The sequence below is a fragment of the Heteronotia binoei genome, chromosome 7 (assembly GCF_032191835.1).
Source record: "Heteronotia binoei isolate CCM8104 ecotype False Entrance Well chromosome 7, APGP_CSIRO_Hbin_v1, whole genome shotgun sequence".
NCBI lineage: Eukaryota > Metazoa > Chordata > Lepidosauria > Squamata > Gekkonidae > Heteronotia > Heteronotia binoei.
In genome coordinates this window covers 123,423,987-123,436,374 of record NC_083229.1, presented here as the reverse complement: position 1 = coordinate 123,436,374, position 12,388 = coordinate 123,423,987, and positions in this window count along the sequence as shown.

Genomic DNA, 12,388 nt, shown 5'->3' with positions numbered 1-12,388 from the left:
AGCACTGTCTTAGCCACCATGGATGTAGAATCTTTATATACCAACATCCCACACCAAGATGGATTACAAACTGTAAGTAATACAATCTCTGACAAAAACACAGCTGGCTTTGCTACCAAACTGTGCCATTTTGTTCTCACCCATAACTGCTTTAGATTTGGCAGTGAACTTTTCCTACAGATCAATGGTACAGCCGTGGGCACCCGCATGGCCCCACAATATGCTAACATCTTTATGGCTGACTTGGAGCAATGCTTCCTAGAACCCCACCCACTTCTACTACCTTATACCTGCATTACATTGATGACATTTTTACGATCTGGACACATGGTAAAGAAGCCCTGGATATATTCCACCAGGCATTCAATGATTTTCACCCCACCATCAACCTGACAATGAACCAGTCTACGCAAGAAATACATTTTCTGGACACCACTGTTAAAATACACAATGGATGCATCGACACTAGGTTATACTGGAAACCTACTGACCGACAAACATACCTGCATGCCTCCAGCTACCATCCCAAACACACCAAACGATTCATTGTATACAGCCAGGCTCTACACTACAGCCGCATTTGCTCCAATCCTACTGACAGAGACTCTCACCTGAGGGATCTACAACAAACCTTTTTTGGAACTAAAGCACCCACCTGATGAAGTCAGGAAACAGATTAACAAAGCCAGGATGATACCCAGAGAAAACCTGTTACAAGACAGACCCCAAAAAGACAATAACAGAACACCACTAGTGGTCACACACAACTCCCAACTGAAAACAGGCCAACGTATCATCAACAACTTACAACCTCTATTGGACAGTGACAGCTCTCTTTCAAAAGTACTGGGGGGGGGGGGGGTAAACCTTTTCTTGTACAGCCCCCAAATCTCAAACAACTCCTCACCCACAACAATACAGCATCTCATCTGAGCATGGATACTGGTACCAGAGCTTGCAATAAACCCAAGTGCCAATTTTGCTGCCACATACACCCAGACAACACAATCACTGGACCTAACAGCATTAACTACACCATCTCAGGCTCATTTACTTGTTCATCTTTCAACATTATATATGCCATTTGATGCCAACAATGCCCTTCAGTTCTCTACATAGGGCAAATAGGGCAAACCCTCCGCCAAAGGATAAATGGACACAAATCTGACATCAGGAATTACAGAACTGAGAAACCTGTGGGGGGAACACTTTAACCTTCCAAAGCATTCAATGGGTGACCTCAAAGTAGCTGTTTTACTGCAAAGGAACTTCAAGAACAGAATGGAGAGAAAAATTGCTGAATTACAAATTATTATGAAACTTGGAACAAACACCTCCCCAGGACTGAACAGGGATATCGGTTTTTTATCTCATTACAGATGCTAAACGCACTCTCGCTGAGTAAATTATACATCCACAGTATTCCAATGTATTTCTCTTTTAGAAAAGAATGATTTTTTGTATTGGAATAATCAAATTAGGGGACATTGGCTGTTTATCTCATTGCATATACTTAACCCATTTTCATTATATTTTATTGTATTCTCTTTTTTTTTCTATGGCAAACTAGAATGATGTTTACATGTTAAAAAGGAAATTAGGTGGACAAGAACATCACTATCCAATGCATTTCTCTTTTAGCTGTATGGACATAAACAGGGATATTGGCTGTTTATCCCATTACATATACAGAACCCATCTCCCACTAATTTTAATGTAATTTTCTCCTATGGCAAACTATATGTATATTACATGTTAAAAGGTAAATTAGTTGGATGGGAAATCTTCTGAGATATAAATACCTTCCTTTTGATCCTCTCTCTCTCTCTCTCTCTCTCGCTTGACTTTGCGAACGAAGATTAAAGAAGGGTGCAGTAGTCCACGTCTGCTGCAGGCTCGCTGGTGGCTGACAAGACCAATGCGGGACAGGCAGATCCGGCCACAGTGGCTGCAGGGAAAAGTCTGATTTGGGGTTGGTGCTGTAGCAGTGCGATTCTTCCTCAATCTCCTTTTGTCCTCAAGACCAGCTATGCGTGCGTTCTCAAAGGAAGAGACAGCCTGGTGGATGGTGTGCCTCCATGCTTTGCGATCTGAGGCTAGGTCAGACCACTGGTGATGGTTGATGCGACAGGTGCCAAGGGATTTCTTCAAGGAGTCCTTGTACCTCTTCTTTGGTGCCCCTCTATTTCGATGGCCGGTGGAAAGTTCGCCATACAGAGCAATCTTGGGAAGGCGGTGGTTTTCCATCCTAGAAATATGCCCTGCCCAGCGCAGCTGCGTCTTCAACAGCAGTGCTTCGATGCTTGTAACCTCCGCCCGCCTGAGGACTTCAGTGTTGGTCACAAAGTCACTCCAGTGGATGTTGAGGATGGTGCGAAGGCAGCGCTGATGAAAGCGCTCAAGGAGTCGCAGGTGATGACGGTATAAAACCCACGATTCGGAGCCGTAGATGAGGGTTGTCATCACAACCGCTTTGTAAACATTGATCTTTGTGCCTTTTTTCAGATGCTTGTTGCTCCACACTCTTTTGTGCAGTCGGCCAAATGCACGGTTTGCCTTTGCCAGTCTGTTGTCAATCTCCTTGTCGATCTTGGCATCTGAGGAGATGATGCACCCCAGGTAGCTGAACTGCAGGACTGTCTTCAGTACTGATTCACCCACAGTGATGCAGGGAGGGTGATAATCTTCCTGGGGTGCAGGCTGGTGGAGAACTTCTGTCTTCTTCAGGCTAACTTCTAGGGCGAATAGCTTGGCAGCCTCTGCAAAGCAGGACGTCATATGCTGCAGAGCTGATACCGAGTGGGAGACGAGTGCAGCATCATCAGCAAATAGTAGCTCTCGGATGAGTTTTTCCATTGTCTTGGAGTAAGCCTTTAGTCGCCTCAGGTTGAACAGGCTGCCATCAGTGCGATAGCGGATATAGACACCATCGTCATCATCTAGATCTACTGTGGCTCTTTGAAGCATCATGCTAAATCCAGGCTTAATACAATATACGTAGTCATTAACAGACACTCTCACATTTTGACATATTACTGTTTTATTGCTTTTGCATGCTCATGCTATTCAGATCAAAGGTTTGCTCAATTTGTTGATTTTACTATTCTGTCATTGAATCTTATTTTATTTTTTTTTACCATTTTGCATTCTAAACCACTACCTACCAGATAATTTTACTATACTGTCATTGGTTCTTAAATCTGTACCAGTTTGCATTCTGAGCCACTGACTACCAGCTATGTGTGGCTTTGCTCACAGTACCAGATTCCTCATCTGATGAAGTGTGCTTAGAGAGTACATGAAAGCTTACATTCTGAATAAAACTAAGTTGGTCTTAAAGGTGCACCCTGACTCCTATTTTGTTCTACTGCTTCAGACCAACACAGCTGACTTCTTGGATTTATAAGAACATAAGAGAAGCCATGTTGGATCAGGCCAATGGCCCATCCAGTCCAACACTCTGTCACACAGTGGCCAAAAAAACCCAACAACAAGTGCCATCAGGTGGTTCACAAGTGGGGCTAGAAGCCCTTTCACTTTGCCCCCCCCCCAAAAAAGCACCAAGAATAAGAGCATCACTGCCCCAAACAGAGAGTTCCAATAATGCACTGTGGCTAATAGCCACTGATGGACCTCTGCTCCATATGTTTATCCGATCCCCTCTTGAAACTGTCTATGCTTGTAGCTGCCACCACCTCCTGTGGCAGTGAATTCCATGTGTTAATCACCCTTTGGGTAAAGAAGTACTTCCCTGTGTCTGTTCTAACCCGACTGCTCAGCAATTTCATTGGGTGCCTTCCTTTCCTGTTTCTCTGGTTACTGCCACCTGCCTGGGTCACCCAGCAAAGGCAGCAACGCCTCTATCACCATCCCTGCTGCCTTTCCCCTCCCCCTAGCCACCTCTCCTGCCACAGTGACTCTTCCTCCTGGCACACCGCTGCTTTCTTTGGATGTTTATGGGACTGGAAAGCTAGTTTGGTGTAGTGGTTAAGTGTATGGACTCTTATGTGGGAGAACCACTTCTCCACATGCATCTGCTTGGGAAGCAGAAGGTCCCAGGTTCAATCCCTGGCATCTTCAACTAAAAAGGGTCCAGGCAAATAGGTGTGAAAAACCTCAGCTTGGGACCCTGGAGAGCCACTGCCAGTCTGAGAAGACTACACTGACTTTGATGGACAAGGGGGTCTGATTCAGTATAAGGCAGCTTCATATCTTCATATGCTGAGTGACCTTAAGTCACAGTTCTTGAAAGAGCTGCTCTCCTCAAGAGCAGTTCTCAAAAGAGCTCTCTCAGCCCCACCTACCTCACAGGGTGTCTGTTGTGGGGAGGGGAAGGAGATTTTAAACTGCTCTGAGACTTCTTTTGGTAGTGAAGGACAGGATACAAATCCAATCTCTTTGGTTCACCTACTATTTTGGCCCGGCAACATCGATTAGGGGAATATTTCCTAATGAACAAAATATCCTTTCAAATCCAAATGCCACTAATCGAAGATTATGAATCTCGTTTTATTGCTGTATGGTTTCCTCTAATCCGTTCCTTGGCAGAATATGACGTTCTCTCACATAGATTGATTTATATAGACAAATGATAATTTTTAGTATTTTTCTTTAGGTACTCATTCCTGTAGTTATTATAAGTTGTATTATTTAAGTTTATAACAGAAGGTTTATGTATTTGTATAAGTTGCTTTAATGTTGTTTTCATTTTATCTTGCTATTGAAATAAAAAAACCCCATATTTTTAAAAATTAAAAAAAAATCCAATCTCTTCGTATTCTCTTCGAAGCAACCCTCAAAATGGTGACTGCGATTTTGTGACACTGAGTGAGTGGTTTCACACAGGAGATCTGGTCCGACCTAGCCCCTCCTTCCATTTGGATTAAAAGTGCACAATCACACAAGTGCATCTGCCCCCCGAGCCGCACATGTTCTCACCCCCTATCCACACCAAAAAGCCTCCTATCCACACCAAAAAGCAACCTGGATTTTCCCGGTAGCATCTCCCTGAACCGGATGTAGGTCACATAATCGACTGCTTTCTGAATGTCCTGGGGCGACTCATAAGCAGAAGAACTGTGTGATTGTACCAAGCCATTTCCAGCAAGGTCCAGGGTTTCCACCCCCCTCCAAGGTGTGCTTCTCTGATAGAGCACACATACCAGGGCCTTTTTTAAAAAAAGACAACCCTTTCCGCGGTGGTCTGTGGTTGAGCTGGGCTAGCAGTGTGAATGGGCTGCCGAGATCCACTGACCGCTGCCGAGATCCTACCACTTCAGCAGCGGCTGTCGGACTGCCCAGAAACGGTTCAAACTTTAGTGGATTAGTTCGGAACGGGATAAAATCATGTCAATTTCACAGTGTGAAACCGGTCAGTGTGTTCACACACACTAAATAATGCACTTTGCAACTGTATAGATCAGGGGTGGCCAACGGTAGCTCTCCAAATGCTTTTTGCCTACAACTCCCATCAGCCCCAGCCATTGGCCATGCTGGCTGGGGCTGATGGGAGTTGTAGGCAAAAAAAAACATTTGAAGAGCTGCAGTTGGCCACCTCTGGTATAGATGACTCAGGAAGGCAATGGCAAACCACCCCGTAAAAAGTCTACCATGAAAAACAACTGGTGCTTGCACAGGGGACTACCTGTACCTTTTTAAGGCCCTGTTCACACAGCATGTTGAGTCCATGTTAAACTGACCAGATATATTCCGAATATCTTTGTTCCAGATATTATCGATCAGACTGCCATACTGCAATTCGAATCACTCTGTGGTGAAACCATCTTCTGCCATCCACATGACAGCACTGTGCCGTTCTTTTCCCCCTCCACTATTATGTACATGTGCACATTATGCATGTGTGCACATTATGCACATGCACACATTATGCACACATGTGCACATTATGCGCATGCCCATAGGTTAAACATTATGTGGTTATGCGGTTATGCGCATATCGCCAAATAGTAAAAAAATGGCGACCGTAAACCAGATGTCTGAGGCTCCTTTTGCTCTGGGACAGTCTTCAGACATCCAGAAGTTGGTTAATATCGCAGCAGAACTATGTAGATGGAGAAAACTATGAAGTAAAACTGGAGAACTCAAAAAACACCGCATAGGAGCAGGTAACAAAATGATCCAGTTCCAAAGGATTTTTTTTTTTGGGGGGGGGGGGCTACCATGAGTTAATACCGGGAGGCAGATGCTGCTGTCTGATCAGCCGTGTTAAATCCAGAAGGAAACAGCAGCGACATCTGATTATACTGTGCGTCTGAACAGGGCCTAACTGTATTTTTACTGTGTAAGAATGGCAAAATCCACTTGCAAATAGTTGTGGTGTGAAAGCACCCGTTGATTTAAAAGACATTGAGGGGGTTCTTTATTTGCATTATTTTTTTTCCCCCTGGAAGCCAATCTTTTAAAGTTTTAAAAGTTTCTATCATTGTTTCTCCCCGTTTTCTTGGATCCCCCTAGTTTGAACCTGGCCACAGCACATGGGTTTTTCGATCCATGCTCCATGGGCCAGGTTCAGAATTACACCTATGATAGGCCAATGATCTTGAGTGCCTTTCTCTAAGTAAACGATCACATTAAGGGCGGGGGGTTCATGTTCATTTACTAGCAATTGCAAAAAGCTGCCATCATCAGATGAAGCAATTAGCTCACGCTTTCCTAAGCCAGAAGGAGGAGTATCAACTCCCCTAGAATTTGATTTTAACATCCATTTTAGCAAAAGGTAGGTAATTACAGATTGTGCACTTTCCGAATGAATTCTAACGCCATTAGAGAGATTTACCTGATTAGTGACCTTTAAAGACATAGTTGTAGGGCTGTAATTCTGCTTTGATTTATATCCAGGGAAGATGGATGTGTTTTAACTGGCAACAGACTTTGTGATAATTGATTGTTTAATGCTTTTCTTTATTGGCATCTCATGAGCTAGGGAGCCTCTTTTGGACCTATCCCCAGTTTTTGTCCTTTAGTGAAGGGGGCACTCCTTGTTTCCGTCTCTGTTTTGGTAGCAAGGCTTCTGTGTCTTTGTGTGTGTGTGAATTAACTTTTTAAAAGTTAATTTTGTGTGGCTCAAAAGTGAGCAATCTCTGCATGTCCAGTTAAAAGATCTCAGGAAATGAAAGACCTTTGGCAGTATGAGCTTCTAGTTCAGAGCAGACATCACTGTACTAGGTAAAATAATTTCACATGTTCCATTGGTGACCTCGACCAAAGTAATGATATTGGTGGTAATACTAGTTTTTGCACATGACCTTAGCTTATCTCTTGAAAACCAAATGGGCATTCTGGAGCATTGTTAGCTCTTCATATGAATGAATTACCACCTGGTGTGGGTGAACAGTAACAGGGTAATTAGTCCACCAGGAACTTGTGGGGAGGATCATGAAGACTACTTTCATAGCAGCTATCTAGAAACATATCTGTATACGTTCTGGGAATTCTTTAATTATGGCTTTTTAAAATATATATATATATATATATATATATATATATATATATATATATATATATTCCAACTGCAGGAGGAAACAACTCATAGGTCTTAAGAGGAAGAGAGGAACAACTCCACGAATGCTAAGTGTCATGAAATGCTACTTCAAGTTAGCTTTACAGGATGAAACCAGAAATACCAGCCCAGTGTCTCTGTCCCAGTGGTAGCCAAGTACTGAAGGCTGATAAGCAGGGCTTTTTTTTGGGTAGCAGGAACTCCTTTGCATATTAGGCCACACACCCTTGATGTAGCCAATCCACCTGGAGCTTACAGGAGGCTCTGTACTAGGGGTGGCCAAACTCACTTAACAAAAAAGCCACATAGAATAAATATCAGATGTTTGAGAGTTGGAAAGAAGGAATATCAGATGCTTGGGAGAAGGAAGGAAGGAAGGAAGGAAGGAAGGAAGGAAGGAAGGAAGGAAGGAAGGAAGGAAGGAAGGAAGGAAGGAAGGAAGGAAGGAAGGAAGGAAGGAAGGAAGGAAGGAAGGAAGGAAAAAAGATGGGGAAGGGAGGAGGAAGAGGTAGAAAGAAATGTGTTCTCCAAGCCGCTGGCTGGCTGGGTTTGCCAAGTGATTTAAAGAGATAAATGCCTTTTCCAAGGCAGCCGACAAGAGCCACACAATATGTGTGAAAGAGACACATGTGGCTCCTGAGCCACAGTTTGGCCATTCCTGCTCTGTAAGAAGAGACCTGTAAGCTCTTGGAGGATTGGCTACATCAGGGGTGCGTGGCCTAATATGCAAAAGAGTTCCTGCTACAAAAAAAGCCCTGCTGATAAGGAAATGTACAAGCCTATGGGGCAACTGAGCGGTTCGAGCAATCGATAACCTCAGTTTGGTTTCAGTGTCATGGTTTTATGGTCCAATATCTTGTAACTAAAGGCTAAGGAATGATTGAGGTCACCTTCTGCAAACTTCTTGATTGCCATTTCTCTCTCTCCCTATCAGGTTTCCCACTAAAGCCAGCATGTGAGATATTCGGGAGCTGCAATATTGTCTAAGGTGCGTAGCCGGCCAGCTTGCAATAATTCTCTGTTTGTATTAGGCGCATAACAGAAAACATCATCTTGGCGAGAAAGGAAACTCATACGTTGGGCTGTAAAATCTCTGCTGAAGCAAATAAACAAAAAAGATTTCTTTGTGCAAGAACCTGCTCTGATAACATATCTCGGTATGCGGGTTTAAACTATAAGCCTAGTCCATACAAAGTCAACGTTTTATTTTGGGGACAGAAGAAGTGAGCAGGGACTCACAAAAGGTCACACCCTGCCACAAATTTTGTTAGTCTTTAAAATATTACTGGACTTTTGCTTTCGGAGTTCTTTTAGTTTCGATTGGGAGAATTAAATCCATGCTGAGCTCACCTCCACTGAGATCAGTTGGACACAGAATTTCTATGATTCTCTCTTTGCTACAATCCCCAGTTGGGTTAGTGGATCCCCTAGTTTGGAGGTCCTCCCCCCCTCTGCTTCAGGGTGATCAAAAACCATGGGAGGAATGTCTTCTGGGTGCTCCATTATACTCTATGGAGACTGATCTCCATAGGGTATAGTGGAGAATCACTCTTTGAGTATCTGGAGCTCTGGGGGCTGTTTTTGAGGTAGAGGCAACAAATTTTCAGCATAGCATGTGGTACCTCTCCTCAACCGCCCCTCCAGTTTCCAAAAGATTGGACCAAGGGGTCCAATTCTGTTAGCCCCAAAAGAAGGTGCCTCTGTCCTCTTTTATTTCCAAAGGAGAGAAGGCATTTAAAAGGCGTGTGGTCCCTTTAAATGTGATGGCCAGAATTCCCTTCAGAGTTCAACCATGCTTGTCACAACCTCGCTCCTGGCTCCACCCTCAAAACTTCCAGATATGTCTTGAGTTGGGCAAGGCAACCCTACAACTCACCTTTGTGCTGTCTGGCCTTTCCTCACCGCCTCTCTCCTCCTGACCACTTCGCAGCTCACACACATGCTGCAGCCGCAGCCGCTCTCCTGCTCTCAAATGCTCCTCTTCAGCGGCCCTTGGAAACACGGGCTTTGAAGCATCCCATCTGAGTGGTGCTGGCCCAACCAGGGCCAGGTTGACAATTAGGCCAAGTAGGCACTGGCTAAGGAGTCCCGTGGCGCAGAGTGGTAAAGCTGCAGTACTGCAGTCAGAGCCCTCTGCTCACGAGCTGAGTTCAATCCCAGCGGAAGCTGGTTCAGGTAGCCGGCTCGAGGTTGACTCAGTCTTCCATCCTTCCGAGGTCGGTAAAATGAGTCCCCAGCTTGCTGGGGGGGGGGGGAAGTGTAGATGACTGGGGAAGGCAATGGCAAACCACCCCGTAAAAAGTCTGCCGTGAAAACATTGTGAAAGCAACGTCACCCCAGAGTCGGAAACGACTGGTGCTTGCACAGGGGACGACCTTTACCTTTTACCTTTAGGCACTGGCCTATGGGCCCCCATGCCTTTAGGGGGCCCAGGCTGGCTCCCCCCAGCCCCCCCCCTGCTTGCAGCCCTCCCAGCCTGCATGCACAGCCGGCAACTGAGCTGCTCTTTGCCTGATTTGCCTGGTGCGGCTGCTGCTGGCATTGTTGCCAAGTTTGCCTCTCTCTGCCTCTCCCCCGCAGCTTTGTCAAATGGACTTTTGAGAAGGTCCCTGCAGGCTGCAGCAGGGGCCGTGGGTGGTGGGGTGGGCACTCTGAGATAATCTGTAAGGGGGCCCTTGAGATTTTGACTGCCTAGGGGCCTCCACAAGGTTTAATCCTGCCCTGGGCCCAACACGCTAGCCATGGGGAGGGACAGTGTCTCAGTGGTAGAGCATCTGCTTGGGAAGCAGAAGGTCCCAGGTTCAATCCCTGGCATCTCCAAAAAAGGGTCCAGGCAAATAGGTGTGAAAAACCTCAGCTTGAGACCCTGGAGAGCCTCTGCCAGTCTGAGAAGACAATACTGACTTTGATGGACCCAGGGTCTGATTCAGTATAAGGCAGCTTCATATGTTCATGTTCATAGCTGAATGAAACCATCGTTTTGATTGGCATCTCAGCCACACCGCAGTGTCTGCTTTGTTTGCAGAGCTCGAAGAGCACAGGGAGTGCAGTAGGGATGCTGCTTAGCAATAAAGTTCACACAAGGCCTCGACGCTGTAGAAAAGAAATGCCGTCCCTTTATTGTAAAGGGACTCTGTGCTAGATAGGAAGGTGTAATGTTAAGATGGAGAAAGACAGTAAAGAACATATCTTGCCCTCATGGTGGTTAGACAACGGGGAAAGAAGAAAGGAAGGTCAAGCCAGGAAGGAAGACAATTTCCATGAGAATAGCAAGTAAACAAAGGGACAGCATTGGAGCGACAATATGAACGATACACGGAATTCTGACCTGTCTAATATTTCTAGCTTTACTTGTTCCCTCTGAAGTTCTGGTGCGTGTGCTGGTACGAAAAGACATTGCAGAGTTCATTCATTCTTACATGTTTACAGGGCTTTTTCTTGTAGAAAAAGCCCAGCAGGAAGTCATTTTCATATTAGGCCACACCCCCTGACGGCACCATTGTTTCACACAGGGTTTGTCTGTAGAAAAAGTCCAGCAGGAACTTATTTTCATATTAGGCCACACCCCCTGACAGCACCATTGTTTCACACAGGGCTTTTCTGTAGAAAAAGTCCACCATGAGCTTATTTGCATTTTAGGCCAAACCCCCCTCCAATGTTCCCTCTAAGCTGCGGAGTCTTGTGAGCAAAAATTCTACTTTGTGAGCTCTTGGCATTAAAGTTGTGAGCTCCTGCATCAATTAGTGTGCGCAGAGGCCAGCCTTCCTGAGCAGGCTGAGTTAAGGCAGAAATGTGTGAGCCAGAAAGGGTTGCCAAGTCCCCCGCGGGACACGCTAGCAATTTTGGGAAAAACTCTATGGTACCATAGAGTTTTCTCCTCAAATTGCTAGAGCATCACTGTGCAATGCGTCTGACGTGATATGTCACTTTCGGGTGCCACACATATCATGTGGCACCAGCACCCCAGCAGCCTCCTCCCCACCAATGGGTTGGGGCCCACCAATGCGGGGGATCCCCTGCCCCCAGTGGGAACTTGGTAGCCCTGGAGCTTGAGGTTAAAAACCATGAGCTAGGTCACACAAACTCAGCTTAGAGGGAGCATTGAGCCAGTTGGAGCTGTGTTCCTGCTGTGCATGTTTGGACTTCCAGGGGAGGAAATTGCCGAGCTGAGCTGCTTCTCATAACGGGAGCAGGCTGGAACTTAGATGGGAGCACATTCAGCTGGGGCTTCGGGGGCTGCACTGGCTGCCAATAATATACCAAGTTCGGTACAAGGTGCTGGTCATTACCTTTAAAGCCCTATATGGCATAGGATCTGCCTACCTTAGGGACCGTCTCTCCCCATATGTTCCCCAGAGAGTCCTGAGATCGGGTTTTCAAAATCTCCTTACAATCCCCGGGGCAAAGGAGGCCCGTCGGAAGTCAACTAGGGACAGGGCTTTTTCGATCACAGCCCCTTGCTGGTGGAACCAGCTGCCGGAAGAGGTGAGGGCCCTGCAGAACCTTGGGCAATTCCGCAGGGACTGTAAGACAGTCCTCTTCTGGTTGGCATACAACTGACCGGCATCTGAATACTTCTAAGGAAGACTATGGAATAGCATATTGATGAATTGTTGTTTATTTTTATTGTGTAAATTATTAATGTATTTTAATTCTTAATTTTATTGTTAGAATTTTTGTGTTGTGAGCCGCCCTGAGCCCGCTTCGGTGGGTCTGGCGAAAAAAATAATAACAAAGAAGGAAAATTGCCAGTCTTTTTTTTAATTGGTCAAACAAGAAAATTTGGAGGACATATGGAGGAAATGTAACCCTGAAGTGTGGGACTATACCTTTTTTTCAGCAAGACATAAAACTTTTTCCAGAATTGAC